The sequence below is a fragment of the Chrysochloris asiatica genome, unplaced genomic scaffold (genome assembly GCF_000296735.1).
Source record: "Chrysochloris asiatica unplaced genomic scaffold, ChrAsi1.0 scaffold00172, whole genome shotgun sequence".
NCBI lineage: Eukaryota > Metazoa > Chordata > Mammalia > Afrosoricida > Chrysochloridae > Chrysochloris > Chrysochloris asiatica.
In genome coordinates, this window is record NW_006408690.1 from 4521032 (window position 1) to 4543107 (window position 22076).

The window sequence follows — 22076 nt, forward strand, 5'->3', positions numbered from 1 at the left end:
GTGGGATTGCAAAATGGTCCAACCACTTTGGAAAACAATATGGCCTTTCCTCAGAAGGTTTGAAATAGAAATAACTTATGATCCAGCAATTCTTCCACTTGGTATTTACCCACAAGAAATATGAGCCATCACGTGAGTAGATATATATATGCACATCAATGTTTATAGTAGCACTATTTACAAGAGCACAAAGATGGAGACAGCCTAAGTGCCCATCTATGGAAGAATGGATAAACAAACTTTGGTACATACCACAATGGAATACTACACTACCCTGATGAATAACAAGGAAGCAGCAAGCCACTGTATAACATGGATGAACCTTGAGGACATTATGCTGAGTGAAATCAGTCAGTCACAAAAGGAGAAATATGGCATAGAGCCATTGTTGTAAAAGATTAAGGGAAAGTACCCACACTAAAAGGGAGGGTGTATCTTTTCTTTTTATTATTATTATTATTTGTTGTTGTTGGTTACCGGGGTGCATAGGGTGGGGTGAGGGGGAGGGAGGGGAAGGTAGTGCACAGGGTAGGGAATAGGGGCAAGATAGAGGAACACAGGGTATGGAATAGACACAGGATAGTTTGGTGCTGGGGGGAGGCAATACACTAGAAGGGGAAGGGGAAAGGAAAAATAAGGTGGGTGGGAGAATAGATTTATATGGACTAAATGGGACAGAGGTAAATAACAATCTAAGCACAAACGTGGAACAACAGGGCTTGTGGATACAAAGATTGAGGCATAGTTTGAATGGGTAAAAATGGGGAAATGATGTTAAGATGCTTGCCTGTCTGTTGAATCTTGGTTTCCCTTGCTGACTATTGTAAAATAGACACTTAAAGGGGAGAAAGAGGAATAGCCAGAAACATCACCAGAGAAAGCTTGTAAGTCCATCTTCAGCCTGTAACTGCTTGGAATAACTAAAATGGGGCTAGAACTTGCCCAGTGAAGGAGGCTCCCTGCAGAGTCTTTGCATTGCACAAGACTATAGGTCGAATTCTGATCCTCATCCAGAATCTTCTAAGGTGCGACATTCCCATGTGAAAGGACAAACAGACCAGTCTGGAGCAGCTAGAAGAACAAAAGCTACTTCTTGAAAGAAAGACCAGCAGAAAAAACAAAAACAAAAAAATAGTAACAGCAGTCCAGTTGACTACTACAAGAACAAACAAGTTGTTCCCAGGGAGCCATCAAGGCAAGTGGTCAGGTCCCCTCAAGGCAAACCCCCTTCCAAGACTGAAACTCAAATGGAATACACTACCAGGCATGTGGTCTTGCTGCTGACCACGATGGTCACCGGTAATGGGAAGAGGGGGAAAAATAGCAATGAAGTTGTAAACTAAGTCCAGCCACATTCAATAGACTCCTGTTAACCTGCATTGAGACCTGGTTAACCAGCAGTATGACGAGACCTGGGGACTCCTGGGCCCAGGGTCAGGGACACGGCCCTAGAGGACTAGAACGGAGTGTGAAGCATCCAGCTGATATAAAGTGAGAGGGGATACACAAGAACACCCACACTTGCAGATAGTACCCATTTGACCTGGCATCAATGGCTGGATGATCAGAACACGACTAAAGGAAGAAAGAAGAGGGAAAAAAAGGAGTAACCCACTATAAGTGGATGATCTTGACCTATGCTTGTGGATGCAGCATGACAAAGGAATGGAAAAATCTCTACAGTGAGGATCATTCCCACCCCCTTGGTACACAGAGTCTACAGGGATGGGGAACTTAGTCATTGGCTACCCAAAATGGGGGAACTACCTGCAAAAAGTGCCTGGCTTACAAGCTTTCAATAGGGAACCTAGCTCCAGAGGATACAAGGAAAGGTAGAACCTCCATTCAATTGTTTCCAACCTGTCTGGATGGGGTTAATAAAAGGTGAAGGGGGAAAGGACCTCTGTGGTTCAATAGGGAATGATTACTATCAGGTCTGACAGTGATTGTTGGAAAGGTAAATGTAAATGTTTGGTAACAAAAGAAGGGGAGTGGCTGATTCTGCAGTCCAGGAGGTGAGACCATCAAGGAAGAAGAGCTAAGTGCAAGACCATGTCTGGATGGAGGCAGAGGCAATGACTTGGACAGAAGGAGCAGCTGGGGACTCTGGACTCAGGGAGGGAGAGGGGTTGTGTGCTGGCGGCCGGGGGAGGGGTGTGTGTGGAGGGGTGGCTGGAGTGTGGGGTGTACCCTTTGGGTGTTTGATGATGCATGCAGGGGATTGTGATCATTGCAATGAAACAAAGTAGGATAGGATGGATGTAAAAATAATGTTCACCCATGTAAACTACCACATAATTCACAATAAAAACCTAAAAAAAAAAAATCTTTCTGGGAGCAGAAAACCTCATCCTTCTCCAGAGGAGATGTTAGTGGATTCAAACTGCTGATTTTCAGTTAGCAGCTCAACATGTAACCTACTATATTACCAGGGCTCCTTCATAGATTTTTTCCTTGCATTTTTGCTTCATATATTTTGATGCTATGTTTTTAGGTGGATACAAAAATCAGAATAATTGTATCTACCTGATGAATTTATTATTAAGTGAAGCAATTCTTGATCCTTCATAATGCCTTTTTTGTTGTTGTTAAACACCCATAAGTTTGCTTTAAGGAGCTCTGGTAGCATAGTGGTTACAAATCGAGCTGCTAATCTCAGGGTCATCAGTTCAAAACTACCAGCTGCTCTGCAGGAGAAAGATGAGACTTATCTGCTCCTGTAAAGATTTACAGCCTCGGAAACTCTGTACAGGGTCGCTATGAGTCAGAACCGACTCCACAGCACATAACAACAAAAACAACAAGTTTGCTTTGTCCTGGTGTTGCAGTACTGGTTAATGTGCTGGACTGCAAAGCCAGTTTGAACGACAAGGTTGGTGGTTCAAGCTCACCAGCCACTCCTCGGAAACCTTATGGGTTGGAACTGACTCAACAGCACTTAACAACAATAAGTTTGTCTTGTATGTCAGAATCCACTTAATCTTTCTTCCTTCCAACAGGTAGCTTTCCCACATCGCTAAATGTCTTAGGTAAAGGTGGTGGGTTTCATTGGTCTATGGATGATTGTATCCCATTTTTGAGCGAATTGTCTACTGAATGTATGACCCAATGCTGGCTCCAGAAAAGTAATTTGCTGGTAGGTGGGAAGCCATTGTAAAATGTTCATTCTCCTGAGAGTACTGGTCTCTTCTCTTCGCTTGGATATTGCAGTTTCTGAGTATGACACTTGAAGTTTTGCTGTCATCTTGCGATCAGTCTAATACTTAGTCCTATATAATGGATGTCAGAGAAGAGAAAAGGAAAACACCCAGTTCTCTTAAGCTGCCACGTCAGCCAGTCCTGAGCTCTACCCTATTTTATGAGCTAATACGTTTTTTGTTAAGAAAATTCGAGTAGAAATTTCTGTCAATAGTTACCAACTTTTCTTATTACTTTGCACCATATTGCATATTATTTTAGATGATTATAGAAAGATACGAGCTAAGGTGCTGGAGTGTAGAGTTGGTTTGAACCACAAGGTCAGCAGTTCAAGCTCAGTAGCCGCTCCTCTGAAACCCTATACAGGGTTGCTATGGGCCGGAACCAACTCAACAGCACTTAACAACAATAACATAGGAAAATAGGTCTGAGTTTGTTAAGAGCATATAACTTTGACAAGTCCATCATGCCATCTCTCAGTCTCATCTATTTTTAACCCTTACTTAGGACAGAGAAAAGTTTCTAAATGAAAATGTGACTATATGGACTCCTTGCTTACAAACTTCTGATGGCTTGCCCATGGCCTGACATTTAAAGTCTAAATTCTTTACTATGGCATCTGAAACCTATCAGAATTTGTTTTTTCTATCATCAAATAATTTTCTAAGTTCACAGCAATTACCTTTTACTTTTGTGGTAGGCAAGATAATGTACCTCCAGAGACTAATCCCAGGAATTTATGGAAAAGGACTTTGCCAACAATCAAGTTAAATATGTGGAGGTGGGAAGATTACCATGAATTACATTAGTCTGCTCAGTGTAATCCTAAGAGTCCTTACAAGTGAAAGGCAGCAGAATTAGAGGCATGGAAGGAATACCAATGAAGTGGCAATGAAGGCAGAATTAGAATGAAGTGACTGCTGGTTTTGACCATTGAAAGGGCCCCAGGTCAAGGAATGCAGACAGTCTCTAGAAGCTGGAAAGAGTCAGGAATGGATTCTCCCCAAGAGCTTTCAGAAAGAACTCAGCTCTGCCATAACCTTGATTTTAGCCCGTTAAGACTCATTTTGGTATTCTTATCATAACTTGCAATTGATTGGGCTTATGACTGACTTTATTGTTGTTGCTCTTGCTGTTAGGTGCTGCTGAATTATTTCCAATTCATAGAGACAAGGCCTCATTCTGGCCCTACACTATCTTCACAATCTTTCCCAAGGTTAAGGCCATTGTTGCAGCCACTGTGTCAAATCCATCTTGTTGAGGGTCTCCTTTTTTTTCCACTGGCCCTCTACCTTATCAAGCATGATGTTCTTCTCCAGGAACTGGTCCCTTCTGATAACATGTCCAAAGTAAATGAGATGAAGTCTCTCCATTCTCATATTAAAAGAGCATTTTGGCTTTTCTTCTTCCAAGACAGAGTTTTCATTCTTTTGGCAATTGCATGGCATATTCAATATTCTTCACCAACACCATAATTCAAAGGCATCAGTTTTTCTTCTGTCTTCCTTATTCATCACCCTAGCTTTCACATGCATATGAGGTGACTGAAAATAGCATGACTTGCATCAGATGCACCCTAGTCCGCAAAGTGACACCTTAGCTTTTGAACACCTTAAAGAATTCTTTTGCTGAAGATTTGCTCAGTACAGCGCATCACTGGATTTCTTGGCTGCTGCTTTCATGGACATTGATTGTAAATTCAAGAAGAATAAAATATTTGGCAACTGTATTATTCTCATTTATCATGATATTGCTTATTGGTCCAGTTATGAGAATTTAGCTCTCCCTGTTTTCTAATTCCATTAACTGTTCTCTAATTTTGTAAACCGATTTTAGTTTCTGACTCCGTAAGAGTGGGATAATAAATTTATATTCTTTGAAACCATAAGTTTGCAGTAATTTGTTGCAGCAACATAACAATAGGAAATGAAAACAACTTCCATTTTAACATTGATCTCAGTCTGCCTTTTATTGACAATATTTATGCATATCTCCCCAATAAACTTTGGATGTCCAGGGAGCAGGGGTCCAGTTTTGTCATAGCATATAGCACACTGCTTAAAGGAGTGCTGTGCACAAAGTAGGCACCACATACTTGAATGTAAATCATAAACTGAATTGAAAATCTCTAAATACTCTGTAAATAGAACCATCAGGTTCAGATTTTGCAAAAGCAAAATGTAATCAAGGATGGTGCTGGGGGATCTGGTAGTTCTAGGTTTCTCTGATGAGAAACTTGACAGGGGGCATGAGAAATATTTTGTGTGGTCATCTTTTGTGTGCCAGTTAGGGTCCTCTGGGAAGCAGATGCCTATATGGATATAAAAGTATAAGGCATTTATTGGTAGTGGTGATTGGTGATTGTGTACCACTGAGTTGGTTCCAATTCATAATAATCCTGTATAGAGTTTTTGAGGCTGTAAATCTTTATAGGAGCAGAAAGTCTCATCTTTCTCCCAAGGAGCAACTGGTAGATTCAAACTACTGACTTGGGGCTAGCAACGCAGCACGTAGTCCCCTATGTTACCAGGGCTGTTTACTGGTAATAATACCTGGGAAAGGATAAGGGAATGATGGGAGCAGAAGGCAGAGAAAACCTTGGAACAACAATATGACACTTGTGTAAAAGAGGAGGAATAAAGGAGGATTGGGTAAGAAGAGCCTGGAAAATAACTCAGCCAAGCCAATGGGGAGTCCTCAAGCAAAAATTTCCCTTTAATGAAAGTAGACAGTTATAACCAGGCTCTAGCACCCTGGCTATACTCAGTAATTGGCTGGGATTGTTCTGGAACACTGGTGGTAAATCTTCCTAAAGGATTTCTTGCTGATTTCTTACCTTCTTTCTTCAGAATTCTTCTGAGACTTTGTGTTAGTTTCCTGGGCTCAAATGCCAGGGCAGATTTCAAAGGCTATGTTGCTGGAGGCTGCAAGTGTGTCTGAGGCAAATTCTCTCTTTTTGCAAGAAGGTCAAAACAGTGTACACCCATGGCTTCCGCGTTAAGAATCACCTCATCACACCCCCAAATAAATAAGTGTTCTTAGGGTTTCTAGCCCTTTTGTTTTCCTTTCCCCTGCTGTCTTCTTTTTTTCCCCTCTGCCTCCCTTCCTCATCTGCCTCTGTTTCTCTTTCTAACTTTCATATCTGGAATTTGTTTTGATGTATGGTTGCTTCAAAGATATTATAATTTTCTTTTCCCCTTAGAAGAAGAGTCACCTTTTTTTATAGTGTTTATCATTCACTTCAACAAAGACGTACTGAACTCCATGTGGCATTCACTGGCTAGGAGTTAAGGAGACAACAGTAAAGCATGTCCTGATGAAGATTTGGAATCTGTATTCTTGGTCCATACAGTTAAATAGCGGGGTAACAAAAGCTTGGAATTATCTGACTTTATTAAGTCTCCTATACTATTTTTTTTCCAGTTAATAAATTTATTTTCCTTTTACCCTTTTTAGATTTGTTTCATTGTTTCTTAAGTTCCTAAGATGAGGGCTTGGTTGACTATTTTCAATGAATTTTCCAAGTTTTTCATGTGTAATTGCACACTGTGTTCCTTCCTTACACAAGAGTTAATTTGAACCTCTTTTTCTATTGAAAGCATGGTTTGAGGTTTACATTGTTAAACTGATATTTCAAATTATTTATTGCATAGTAGTTAGAGAATGTGATTGTTCAACTCTGCTTTCAAGAATTTAATAGAAGTTTTAAAAATCTGTGATTGTTTCTCATCTTGGGAAGGTTTTAAAAGTGAAAACTACAAATATATGTATTCCTGCAAGTCTGAGGTTTATACAAAGATCACTAATGTGTGTGTGTTAAAGTCATGCATATTATATTATTTATATTATATCCTCTGCTCATTTGATTTATCACTGAGAGAGGTGAGGTAGATTTTTTTTTGTCACTACTAATTCCACACATATCTAATTGTGATTTTAGTAGCTCTTAATCTGCTTGTTTTAAGCTATTTTGTCAGGCACAAACCTTCATGACTTTTTCTTTGTGGATTCAATTTTCATATCACCAAAATGATCATTTTGACGGATTCAGTTCTTTTTTGTTGGATTGTTGTTTAAATTCAGGTTGGTGTAATATTCATATATCTTTTTTTTCTTCTTTGGATGTGGATTTGCCATATTAGTTTTCTTATATCCTTTTAATTTTTCTGAGCAACTTTTTTGTAGTTCCTTGGATAACTGAATGAAGTTGAGTGGCTGTGAACCCAAATAGTGAGGGTTTTTCTATTTCTTTTTTCTGTTTTTTTCCTTTTAAGAGGTGTATTCATCTATTTACACATATTTGTTCTCCTGTCATGTTATTTTGCTGTTTTAAACTTCTTTGTCATTTATGTTTCTTTTAACCTCTTATAATATGTACTTGGTTTTGTTTTCTGTTTTTCTTTCATATAAGTTTTTTTTTTTTTTACCCTGTATGCAATTGTCTTTAAATATATTTTTTAAAAGTTTGATGCCCAATGCCACATTTACTATAGCAAAAATGGGTGGACTCTAACTGCTAACCAGGATTCAACAAATTATTTTATATATGTATATATACAATAAAAGATTTATAAACAATTGAAATTATAATATTGATAACCATTCATCTGGAAAAATTTCAAGGTGAGTAAAACCACTTGTAAAACTGTATTTAAAGTTGGCTCTTTGAGTCTTCCCTTAGTTTATGCCTATTTCCATTGTGTTTAGCAGTAAACCTGTTAAGTTTCTGACATGTAGATACTACTGTTTCCTAGTTTTCACAACTAATTCAGGTTTTCAAATATTATATTCTTTTAGTCATATCATAAGGAACCCAGTGGGTTACATGGTGAATTGTTCATCACAAGATCAACAGTTAGAATTCACCAGCCACTCTTCAGGAGAAAGATGAGGCTTTCTGCTGTTGTAAAGATTTACAGTCTCAGAAATCCTATGCAGAGTCATTATGAGTTGGAACTAACTCAGTGGCACATAGGAACAGTCAAATCATTGGTCTGAAGACTAGTATAAGGATTCAAATGTCCATATTTCCTGTAAGACTTTTTTTTCCTTTAAAATTAATGTTATTGAAGGTGGGGCTTAATGCTGGATTAGGGAGAAGCCCCATGCAGACTTTACCTGTAATAACACAGAATACTGGACGAAGCACACTCAGGAGACGGTGCCATAACTCTGAACTACATATAAAGGAATATTTAGAAGGATCATGGGATTTGTAGCAGAAGCAAGGAAGATGGTGTTTTCTTATCTGCAGTTGCTGGCAGTCCCAGAGCAGCCATCTTGGGTGTGATGGAACGGGTGCAAGATCAGAGGCACGCTCTCACCACAGAGGTCTGAGCGATTGTCAGAGATAAAGGTGTGAACAATTTTTTTTTCTCTTCATTTGTCTCTTGTTGTCTATGCACCTCTACTTTGGTGACTAGAGGGGGTGCACAGAGTGAGTGAATGCCCCACCCCCAGGTCTGGAGGGTTCTACTATGCATGCACACAGATCTGCTCAGCAAGGACCACAGTTCACAGAATTAAGGAAGGGGGAGGAGTCAACAGGAACTGTTTAAAACAGAATGGTCCCCCTGAATGGCTCAAGCCAGACCTAAGATGTTTCTCACTAGGAGAAATACCTATACGGGGTTGTAGAGGGGGAAAGACCAACAAAAAAGGGAAGAGGCTGAAAATTAAGTCCTGAATTACATCATAAGGAGCAATAGCAACATCGTGAAATTTCTCCAGCAGCCTTGAGGGCAAGAAGCTGAGAGAGGGACATAAAAGTCATAGTCATATTTTGCTATGGTTTTCATTATTATTATTATTATAGACTATAGTATCCAATCTGTTTGTTTTGTTTTGCTGTTTTTGTTTTATTTTTTGGTCTCCCTTTTGCCTTGTGGGGGCTCTTTCTCTCCTTACATTACCCAAGAAGAGAAGTAATTGTGATCATATAGCCAAGCTACAATCACACCATATATAATCCCACCATCTGGGTAAGAGCCAATACCAGCTGGTATACACCAGACAGACAGCCAACATCTGCTAGAGTTACTCTGAATTGAGTAATAAAAGTAAAAAGGGAAGCCCACCTCCTGATCACATCAACCTGGAGGCAATCAGAAAGCTTAATAATACATCAACATGCATTCATCTAATTATTAAAAATACATCTAATTACTGAAAATGCCCAAGAAACAACTGAAGATATCAGCACATGTCCAGAAACAAAATAGAGTAACTGAAACAAATGAACTGCAGGTAGACCTAGACTTCCCATTGGAAGGAGGGCAGGCTTTGGAACTGCCTGAGAAGGAATTCAGGAGAACTTATTGAGGTGCATCCAAATGCTCTACAGAGGGGTTGAGAAAAATAAGGAAGAAGTCAGGAAAAGTGCCACAGGAACTATCAAATAAGGTAGATAGAGCATTGAAAACAATTCAAAACCTTCAAAAAGAGGTCCAAATGATTAATAATAAAATATCAGAAATGGACAATACACTGAAAAGTCAAAGGAGTAGAATTGAGGAGATGGAATCCAGAATGAGTGAGCTAGAAGACAAATCTATCAATACTGCTAAGATAGAAAAGCAAGCAGAAAAAAAAGATTTTTAAAAAAATTAATGTTATTATCTAAGTTTTATTCATTCACTCCTTCAATAAATATTGACAATGTACAATGTAACAGATATTCAAATCTCATTGTAAGGCTAGATATTTAAGCCTAACTGTGGTGTTGGTGTCCCATTAATTCCTGAAGCCTTGTTTTTTGCCACTGTACATAGCAGCCCTGTACAGGGTTTCCCAGGCTGTAAATCTTTATAAAAGGAGAAAGCCTCATCTCTCTTCCACAGAACAGCTGCTAGTTTCAAACTGCTGAGGTTAGCAGCCTAACTCATAAACACCACACTACCAGGGCTCCTAAGCATAACTGTAAAATTAATAAAAGGAAACTGTAAGACAGAAGGTGTCCAGAACGGAGGTGCCCAAAAATGTAGGTTTGATTTCTCATTCATGCATTTACCATGTTTCAATGAAGTAAGGTGGTAATTTGAAGACAGTTCAAGTAAAGTAAAAGAGATTAGCAAATCTGAAGTTATGTTTAAGGTATGATTCTTAGTCATAATTTACTAAGAAAAAAAAAAAACAACTGCCAATCTAAAACCTTAGAAAACCAGTAGCCTTTTGAATCTCTGTGTGTACCTCCTTAATTTCAGAAAACTAGAGTCCAAACCCTGGTCATATGTTTCCTGTAGATGACTCTACCTTTGAGCTTTTTAGTTACATAACAACAACAAAAAAAATCACTTTGTTTTTAAAAGCCATCGTGAGATAGGGTTTCTGCTATCTGCTACTGAAAGCATCTTTGGTGATACAAATTCTCACACTAGGCTACAGGCCCTCACAGAAGGGAATGAAACCCATGACTGGTGATTTAGCCCCAATGGAAGCATTATCAACAATAACTTCAGCTTTATTTGTGCAGTTGATGAACGGCTTCTTCATGCCTTTGATGTTGACCTCACACTGTATTATCTTTCATACTTTTATGTGGTCCCTGCATATGTGGCCATGGTGTTCTGTTCGTCGTTGGTGATCGGTTGGCGGTTCTTTTCATGATTCTCTAATTTGCCTTTCAGAACTTGGAACAGCTCTGTTTCACCTATTTGGCTTGCTGTTCCCTGCACTTCACATATAGTTTGTTCACCTGCCAAAATTGTTTGTTTTAAGAGCATCCAGCTCTCCTGGCCTTCTTCCTTTCTTCCATCAGATCTTTTCTGCCAGTGCTCTGAACTTGTTGAAATTTGCTCTTCCAGAAACCATTTTTTCCCTCCTTCTTCATCTTTCCGATTCCTTAGAAAGGAATGTTATGCTTTTATTGTTATTATTATTACTTTCACAGAAGTTTCTATTCTTGTGTTAGTTCTTTATTAACTCTACCAAGATTGAAATGGAATTAGGAAGAATCTTTGCCTTAGGGCGCATTTTATAACAACTATTATCCCCAGTGTACTTTAAAGTCTATGTCACAGTTAGTGGTTAACCCTATTTTCAACTCAGTGTAGTTGGGAACACTGTGGATCCATAGGATAAGCACATGACTGCAAACCACAAGGTCAGTGGTTCTAGTCCACTAGCATACTGCAAAGATTTAAAGCCTTGGACACCCTGTACAGAGGGTCACTCTGAGTTGAAACTGACCCCACAGCACATAAAACAAAAACAACTGGTGTAGTTAGAAACCTGTCTGATCACTACCATTGTGGAGTGTTAGAATGCACATCCTCAAGAGGGGAAATAAAATAAAGCAGATGTAAATAGGTGTTAATACTCTCTGCTTATATTAAAGGGCACTATAATAACAACTTTTGGGAAAAAACTATCACCATAGTCCCAGGACCCCAAACAGTTAACTACTTTTTACAATCGTACACAGACATATACATAGGTATACTTACATACTGACATTATTTCCATGTGTTCTTAGGAAGAAAAAAAAATCCAGAAGTTTGAGAGTAACTGTAAAATTTTTCAATTCTTTTGATGGGAGAGACTGTCTTTTAGTAAAAAAACAACTTAAGGACTATTTTGGTTGTGAAAAGTTAGCCCTTAAGATTTCTCCCAAATGAATTTAGAGTAAGGCAAAGAGACTTAAGGAGTCTTGGTGTGGCTCTGTAGGATAAGCACTGGATTGAAAGGTCATTTGAATTATAAGGTTGATGATTTAAACTCACCAGCACTCCTCAGAAACCCTATACAGGGATGCTGTGAGATAGAACCGACTTAACAGCACTTAACAACAACAAAGAGAATTAAATAGTTCTATTTAAGAGACAGAAGTCCTGGTGGTTGGTGGTGAAGTGGTTAAGTGTTTCACTACTAAGCTAAAAGTCAGCAGTTCACTCTCCAACTAATCTGCTAGAGAAAGATGACTCTTTCTGCTCTCACAAAAGTTTACAGCCTCAAAAACTCAATACAGGCCGCTATGAGCTGGAACCCAGTCTGCAGCACTTAACTACAATTTCACCAGATGGAATACATAGGAAATTAAATTGACTACATCTGTGGGAAGAGCTAGTGGAAGAGCTCGTTATCATCAGCCAGAAGCAGACTGTGGAACAGTACCTCAACTGCTCATATGCAAGTTCAGGCTAAAGCTGAAGAAAATTAAAACAAATCCATAAGAATCAAAACATGTCCTTAAATACATGTCACCTGAATTAAGATAGCATTTCAAGAACAGATTTGATGCATTATACATTAGTAATTGATAAGGAGCTCTGGTAGCGTAGTGGTTACGAATCGGGCTGTGAACCTTAAGGTCAGTGGTTCGAAACTACCAGCCGCTCCACAGGAGAAAGATGAGGCTTTCTACTCCCGTAAAGATTTACACCCTCGGAAACCCTGTATAGGGTCGCTATGGGTCGGAACCGACTCAACGACACTTAACAACAACAACAATTGAAGACCAGAAGAGTTGTGGGATGATATTAAGAACATCATGTAGGAAGAAACCTAAAGGTCATTAAAAAGACAGAAAAAAAGAAAAGATAAAAATTATGTCAGAATAGACTCTGAAACATACTTTTGAACATAGAGAAGCTAAAGCACATGGAATAAATGAGGAAGTAAAAGAACTGAACAGAAACTTTCAAAGGACACCTCGAGAAGACAAGGTCAAGTGTTATAGTGAAATGTGTCCAGACCTAGAATTAGGAAAAGGAAAGAACACAATGCACTAAACATTTCTCAAGCTGACAGAACTGAAGAAAAAAAATTCAAGCCTCAATTTTTAATATTGAAGGATTTTATAGGCAAAATCTTGAGTGATGCAGAAAACATCAAAAAAAGATGTAAGGAATACACAGTCACTGTACCAAAAAGAAACAGTTGGTGTTCAGCCATTTCAAGAGTCAGCATATGCCCAGGAGACATCAAAGCAAGTGCTTGGGTTCCCTCAGGGCAAACTCCCCTTCCAAGACTAAGACTCAATGGGAATACATGAGCAGACATGTGCTCTAACTGGTGACCACATTGGTCACTGATAAGGAGAAGTGAGGGAGAAACAGCAATGAAGCCGTAAGCTAAGCCCTACCATGTTAAATAGACTCCTGTGAACCTAGGTGGAGACCTGGTTGGCCAGCAATGTGGCAAGACTTGGGGACTTCTGGGCCCAGAGTCTGTGACATAGCCACAGAGGACTAGAGTGGAGAGTGAAGCGTCCAGCTGATAAGAAGAGAGGGCATATGCACAAGAACACCCACACTTGCAGATAATACCCACTTGACCTGGCTTCATGATCAGAACTCAACCAGAAGAAGAAAGAAGAGGAAAAAAGAGTAATCTGATACAATTTGATGAAACTGACCTACACCTATGGATGCAGTAGCTCAAAAGAGGGAAAAGAAATTACAGCAAGGATCATTCCCACCCCCTCGATACACAGGGTAGACAGGGATGGGTATATTGGACATTGGCTACCCAAAATGAGGGCTACAAAGGCAAGAAGTGACTGGCTTACAAGCTTTCAAGAGGGAGCCTAGATCCAGAGGGCACAGAGGAAGGCAGAATCTTCACTAAGTAGTATCTAATCTGTCTGGGTGGGACTGATGAAAGGAGATGGGGATGAAACTCATGTGGCACAATAGTGAATAATTGCTATCAGGACTGACTGTGAAGGTTGGAAATGTAAAGGTAGACATTTTGTAGCAAAAGGAGGGGGAGTGGTTGACTTTGTAGTCCAGGAGCGGAGGTCCCTGGGACCATCAAGGGAGAAGAGCAGAATGCGGGACCCTACCCGGAGAAGCAGTGATGCCAGAAATAGAGGCAGAGACGATGACGTGAAGAGATGGAGCAGCTGGGGACTCTAGACCCAGAGAGGCTGTGTGCTGATGACCAGGGGGCAGGCTTGCAGGGTATACCCTTTGGTTGATTGATGATGCATGGAGATGATTTTAACCATGGCAGTGAAACAATATATGATAGGATGAATGTAAAGCTAATGTCCTCCCATGTAAACTATCACATAATTCACAACAAAACATTAGAACAAAAAAAAAGAGTTAGCATATGACCAAGAACCAATGCTGCTGAAGGAGGAAGTCCAAGGTGCACTGAAGGCAGTGGCAGAAAACAAGGCTTCAGGAATTAATAGAATACAAATTGAACTTTTTCAAGAAGACTTATGCTGCACTGGAGGTGCTCACTCATTGATGCCAAGAAATTTGGAAGACAGCTACTTGGCCAACCAATTGGAGGAGATCCATATTTGTGCCCATTCCAAAGAGAGGTGACCCAACAGAATGCAGAAATCATTAAACAATATTATTAGTATCACATACGAGTAAAAGTTTGCTGACGATCATTCAAAAACAGTTGCAACAGTACCTGAACAGAGAACAGCAAGAAATCCAAGCCAATTCAGAGAGGATGTGGAACTAGGGATACCACTGCTTACTACAGTCCCAGGATCTTGGCTGAAATAAGAAATAGCAGAAAGACGTTTAGATGTGCTTTATTGACTATGTAAAGGCTTTCAACTGTGTAGCTCATGACATGCTATGGATAACAATGTGAAGAATGAGTATTCCAGAAGACTTAATTGTGTTCATGAGGAACCTGTACATAGACCAAAAGGCAGTTGTTAGGACATAACAAGGGGATACTGAATGATTTAAAATCAGGAAAGGTGTGCACCAGGACTATATCCTTTCACCATATTTATTCAATTTGCAAGCTAAGCAAATGATCCAAGAAGGTGGATTATGGAAGAAGAACATGGCATTAGGATTGGAGGGAGACTTGTTAACAACCTGGGATATGCAGAGAATACAATACTGTTGAAAGTGAAGAGGACTTAAAACACTCACTGATGAATGTCAAAGACTACAGCCTTCAGTATGGATTGTGCCTCAATGTAAATAAAACAAAAATCCTCACAACTGAACCAATAAATAATAGCATGATAACTGGAGAAAAGATTTAAGTTGCTTCAGGCTTCATTTTGTTTGGATCCACAATCAACATTGATGGAAACAGCATTCAAGAAAACAAGCAATGTATTACATTAGGTAAATGGTCTTCCCAAGACCTCTTTAAAGTGTTCAAGAGCAAACATATCTGCTTGACGACTAAGGTGCACATGACCCAAGCCATGGTATTTTCAGTTGCTTTATATGCATGTAAAAGTTGGACAATAAATAATACAGACTGCAGAATAATTGATGCATTTGAATTATGGAGTTGGATAATAGTATTGAAAATACCATAGACTTCCAAGAGAACAAACAAATCTGTGTTGGAAAAAGTACAGCCAGGATGGTGAGACTTTGTCTCTTAAACTTCGGGCAGGTTATCAGGAGGGACCAGTCCCTGGAAAAGGACATCATGTTTGGTGTCTTAGACCTTGTTTTATAGAGAAACAAAACCAGTAAAATACATATGTGTGTAAAAAGAAATTTAATACCAAAGAAAGAGCTTACAATTGCAGAGTCCCATGTCCCCAGCAGAAGAGAAAGAGAGTTCCTCCTACGTGTCCATTATATTGGGAGGAGGCTACACCTCCAGGGAAGTATCCCTTTAATTGATTGACTGCTCATAGTCACTCATCAGAGTTAACTTGTGTTAGGTTTTATCACCATGGGAATAACCACATCCCAACTGCCAAACTCTGAAAATCCTGGCCTAGTCAAGTTGACACACACCCTAACCATTACACTTGGTAAAGTGGAGGGTCAGCACAAAAGGGTCAGACATTGTGACAATGAGATGGATTGACACACTGGTAGCAGCAAGAGGTCAAAGATAACAATTGTGATGATGGTGCAAGAATGGGTAGTGTTTTGTTTTGTTGTGCATAAGGTCACTATGTGTCAGAACTGACTTGACAGCACTTAACAAGAGACACCATAGATCTGTCAGTTTGTCTTCTGTGTTGCTATGTTGTTGGATGCCATTGGTATTTCAAATACCTGGATATTTACTTCCAAAATTGTTGCTGTGTGCTGTTGATTCCAACTCGTAGCAATCCTGTTGAGCAGAGTGAAACTTCCCCATAGGATTTCCTAAATTGTGATTTTTACAGAAGTAGATTGTCATGTTTTTCTCCTATGGAGCAGTTGGTAGTTTTGAACTGCCAACTTTTTGGTTAGCAGCCAAGTGCTTAACCACTGTATTACTATGGATCATGACAGAATATTGTCCAACAAGATGGTAATATTTGTTCTGTTGTACATGGGGGCACCATGAGTCAGAGTTAACTCAACAGCAACTAACAGTAAGAGAAGTCAAAAAACTTTAGTAAATTCTTTGCTAAAATAGCTGGAATTACTGTCTCCCTCACCCCCCCGCTTCCCATTTTCTCCCAATTGCAGGTCTTTTTTGCATTGTGACTTTATAGTACTGCCCCTCAAGCGGAGACTTTTTGACTTGCTTGGGCCAACAGAAAGCAGCAGAAGAGCTATAGCTCCAGTTATTTCTATGTTACAAGACGCCTTGGTGGTAGTGATACACCATGAGTTGGTTCCAACTCATAGCACCCCTATATAGGGTTTCCAAGGCTATAAATCTTTATGGGAGCAAAACCCCTCATCTTTCTCCCACAGGGCAACTGGCACATTCAAACTACTGACCTTAGGGTTAGCAACCCAGCTCGGAATCCACTATACTACTAGGATTTCTTTCAAGAAGGTTTCCATGCTTCTTAATGTCTTGGAACCCAGCTCAACCTCTGCATAAAGAAGCCCAGGCTAGCCTACTGGAGGATGGGAGATCCTGTGGAGCTCGTTAAAATCAACTGAGTGTCTCAGCTGAGGCCACAGACCTGTGAGAACCCAGGCAAGTAGAGTAAAGCAAAATCATCCTGAAGCTGACTACAGGCCCAGGAGAGCACCTGCTGACTCCAGCCCAGATGGCTGACCACGAGAATCATGAGCGAAATGAATAGTGGTTCTGAAATGGTTTTAAGCAGCAAAGATTAATGGATATAGAAATATTTAAGTCTCTGTGGATAGCATGGTGTGAGATGCTGGGAATGAGGAGAGGCTGTGGAAAAGGAAAATAGGGGAGGGAGAAAACTGACAAGTCCATCAAGCCACTGAGAAGAAGTTCTTGATTGTGAATACTGACTTGGGGCAGACCTGAGGTGTTACAAAGCCAAGCTTTCTTACGTCTTGCCCAAATCCCTGAATCTTCACTAAAGGCCTACTACTCATTTTTGCCTTGTGTGAGTGGTGTTTTTTGAGAAGTCCAAGAAAAGGAGCTGTGCTATATGTCTGAGACTATAAGGGGATGAAGGCAGTAAGGAAAAGATGATTGTTGTAACAGGGGAGACCTGAGAGAACTGAAAATGTAGAGGAAGCAGGCACTGAATGTAGAATGAAAGCAGAAATCAGGAGGTAACTGGAAAAGTCTGTCCCACTCAAGAATTCCTAGAAGAGGTGTTGAGCTGACCACTACCTGTGGGTTCGAGACTGATCTAGGTAAAGAAACCAGGTGCTTTTGAGTTGATTCCTACTCAGAGGGACCTCATATATTAGAGTAGAATTTCTCCACAGGGTTTTCAAGTTTATGACCTTTTGAAAGCAGTTTGTTTACTAGTACATTTCTCCCGAGGAGCTACTGGGTGGATTAACAGAATCAGTCTTTTGGTCAGCAGGCAAGCACTTAACTGTTTGCACCACCCAGGGATAAGGTAAATCCCATGAGCAAAAGGACTTCAAGCCATCTAGAAGCTGTTATCAGGTTATAGAAATCTTTATGGGATTTCTTTCTATCCACATACAGAATGCTTAACATTTTCCCTTGTTTTTCTGTTTAACGAGGATGCCTAAGAAAATCTGTGGCACACCAATGTAGTTATGGCGTCAGCAAGAAATCATTTTCATTGCTCATTTTTTTCTTCTCATAAATCTGGAATGAAAGCAGAAATCACATGCATCAACCAATGTACAAATCCGGCCAATGGCAAGGCAAGAAGTATGAAGTTAAAACTGAATTCCTGGACTTATTTGAGGTGACAGGAACAACACAGGTGGGAAATGCAAGCAGGACAGTTCAGCATAGTTGGGGATGAGAAACGGTTTGGTTTGGCTTACTCTAGTGGGCAATACTTTGAAATACCATATGATGTTCTTTTCCTCCTTAGTATTTCCAGAGCTGAAATTTTTTGTTTGTTTATTTGGTTACTTGGTTTTTTTTTTTTTTTTTTTTTTTAAACCCTTCAGTCTTCCTTCCATTAAGCCAAGAAGCTGAAGATAAATCTTGCAGGGTAAAAAAATAAGACAGAATATCACCTAGAACAGAGAAGTTTTTGCTCAACTTCGAATTTCAAATTAGGTTTTAAAAATCAAGTCCATAGCTAAATAATAGTCTCAACTACTACATTTTCATGCAGGAATAGAAAGTTTTTTCAGCCCGTTTCAAGCAGATCTTTTATATAAAGTTCCCAAGCTTGGAGGATCATACCAGAGAAAAATGAAGGAGAATGTGATTCGGAAGAAATTTCTGTTGCACAGAAGAGAGTAAAAACCATTTCTACCCATGGTGACTCCATGTGCTCCAGAGGGTTTTCAGTGACTGAATTTTGGGAAGGCCATTTTCCCTGGACCTCTGATGTACTTGAGCCACCAACCTTTTGGTTAGCAGCTGATTTGTTGTTGTTGAGTGCCATCGAGTCGGTTCCAACTCATAGCAACCCTGCATAGGGTTTCTAAGGAGTGGATGGTGAGCTTGAACTGTGGACCTGTGGTTCAAAGCAATCTTGTAGTCCAGAGCATTAACCCACAGCATCACACCAGGACTCCTAGCAGCTGATAGTACTAACCATTTGTACCCTCCAGGGACTTCTGTGGTGAATAAAGTCCCTCAGCTGCCTGAGAGTGCAAGAGGAAAGAGAAAGGTTGCCTGTGAGCTCCTGGTTGAATTAAAGTTTGAGAGATCTAAAAAGTATGGTAAAGTCTTTAGCAGATTAGAGTCAGAGAAGATCAGCTTCCACCAAAGCACCATGTCCAGCTTGGCTGAAGGAATGTCTAAGCCAATGAGTCATGGACAGCCTCTAAGGTCCCCATGCAGGGCTCTGTGGACAGGGAGAGAAGCCAAAAGCTCCCAGTGTCCCTAATGGGGCTCAGAAATGAAGACTCAATATGAGCAAAGACCAGGGGTTCAAACAGGAAGCTGCAGTGGGAAGTGCCTCTTGTTTCGGACCCATGGTAGAAACAGCACAGATACCAGCATATACCCCAAATGCCAGACACACATCAGAGGCCACACATTCAGGATGCCCATTGATTTAGGAGGTTAAAAAACCCTTGAAGCATGACACTGAGGATGCAGGCTAACAATGAGAGTGTAAGAAGGCAAGATAATTTCTCCAATGTGCCAAATAAGGAAGGGCAGAATACCTGAGCATGAGAAGACTCTCTGAAAGACTTCGTAGGTATTCAAAGGAGCTACTTTGAATTGGCAAAGTCAAGTTTTCCCCATATTAATGGAACCAAACCAAAATTCACTGCCATCGAGTTGATTCTGATTCATAGGACCGTAAGTTACAGAATGGAGTTCCCTATTTCTCAGAATATGGTTTCCGAGACTAAATCTTTACAGAAGCAGACACCTCATCTTTCTTCCATATTAGTGGAAATACATGCAAAAATGAAAGGAAGCTACATAAATTTCTGCACATCTGAATCAACATACGTGATTTAAAAAAAATCAGAGTACATATAGGATGTATTTGAAGGGCAATAAGTGTAATCGTTAGGGCTCTATGTCAACTTGACCATGCCAGGATTTCCAGAGGTTTAGCAGTTGTGATGCATTTATTCCCATGGTGATGAAACCTAATACAGGCATAGTTATCACTATGATGAATGGCTATGAGCCCCCAATCAATTAAAGGGATACTTCCTTGCGGGTGTGGCCTGCTCCCAATAATGAACACACTTGAGAAAAGCGCGCTCTCTCTCTCTCTTTCTTCCACAGGGGATCTGGGACTGTACAATGTAAGCCATTCCTTTGATAATAAACTACTCTAGCTCTCTCTCTCTCTCTAGATAGATAGATAGATAGATAGATAGAGTAAAAAATTATCCACAATCTGGCTGTAGATTATTTAATCAACTTTTAGAATAGACAATTACATCTTTTTTGAAAAAACATAATCTCCTTGTTTTTCAATACACTTTGTCCACCTATCAACAAGCTTTTGTATTCCCTCATTGAAAAATGTTTTAGGCTGAGCTATGAGCCATCAATACACTGTTGTTATCACTTCTTCATCACAGGTGAATCGCGGCCTTTGAAGGGCTGCTTTCAAGAGGCCAAACAGATGAAAGTTTGGAGTGAGATCAGGACTATAGGTAGTAAGCTTTAACACCTCAAAACAAAGTGTTTGTAGTGTAAACATTGTGGGCAGAGGTGTGTGGACATGCATTGTCATGAAAGATCACAATGCCCTTGGAGAGCAGTCCTCTGTGTTCAATCCTAAATTTAGGCTTCAACTCTTCAGTGAGCATGTCACTGTCATGAGTACTGTTGAATCTTTTTCCTAATACTGTTCTAATACTGGCCCTTTCCCAGAAAACTGTGATATCTTTGATATCCCATGTGAGTTAAGTTTTACTAAATGTAGTACAGCAACAACTGCAAACATACATTGACAGAGAACTTAAAGAGGTTCAAGCCGGATTCAGAAGAGGACGTGGAACGAGGGATATCATTGCTGATGTCCGATGGATCTTGGCTGAAAGCAGAGAATATCAGAAAGATGTTTACCTGTGCTTTATTGACTACGCAAAGGCTTTCAATTGTGTAGATCATGACAAGCTATGGACAACATTGAGAAGTATGAGTATTCCAGAACACTTAATTGTGCTCATGAGGAATCTGTACCTGGACCAAGAGGCAGTTGTTCAAACAGAACATGAGATCACTGAATGGTTTAAAATTAAGAAAAGTGTGCAACAGGGTTGTATTCTTTAACCATACTTATTCAACCTGTATGCTGAACAAATAATCCGAGAAACTGGGTTCTATGAAGAAAAACATGGCATCAGGATTGGAGGAAGACTTGTTAACAACCTGCAATATGCAGATGATATAACCTTGCTTGCTGAAAGTGAAGAGGACTTAAAATATTTACTGATGAAGATCAAAGAGCACAGCCTTCGGTATGGATTGCATCTCAATGTAAAGAAAACAAAAATCCTCACCACTGGACCAATAAACAACATTCTTATCAATGGAGAAAAGATTGAAGTTGTCAAGGACTTCTTTCTTCTTGGATCAAATATCAACACTCATGGAAACAGCAGTCAAGAAATTCAACGATGTATTGCATTAAGAAAATCTGCTGCATAAGACCTTTTTAAAGTGTTGAAGAGCAAAGATGTCAGCTTGAGGACTAAGGTGTGCCTGACCCAAGCCATGATTTTTCCACAACCTCATATGCATGTGAAAGCTGGACAGTGAATAAGAAAGACTGTAGAAGAATTGATGCATTTGAGTTATGGTGTTGGAGGAGAATATTGAAAGTACCATGGGCTGCCAAAAGAAAAAATAAATCTGTGCTGGAAGAAGTGCAACCAGTGTGCTCCTTGGAGGCTAGGAGGGTCAAACTTCTTCTCTCATACTTTAGACTTATTGTCAGGAGGGGCCAGTCACTGCAGAGGAATATCATGTTTGGTAAGGTCAGAGAAAAAGAGGGAGACCTGCAGCGAGATGCACTGGCAAAGTTGAAGCATCAATGGACTCGAGCGAGGCAACAATTGTGAGGTTGGCCCAGGACCAGGCAGTGTTTTATTCTGTTGTGCATAGGGTTGCTATGAGTCGGTACTGACTCAATGGCACCTAACAGCAACAGTCCAAGGTAGAAGACAAGATTGAACTTGAGTGGT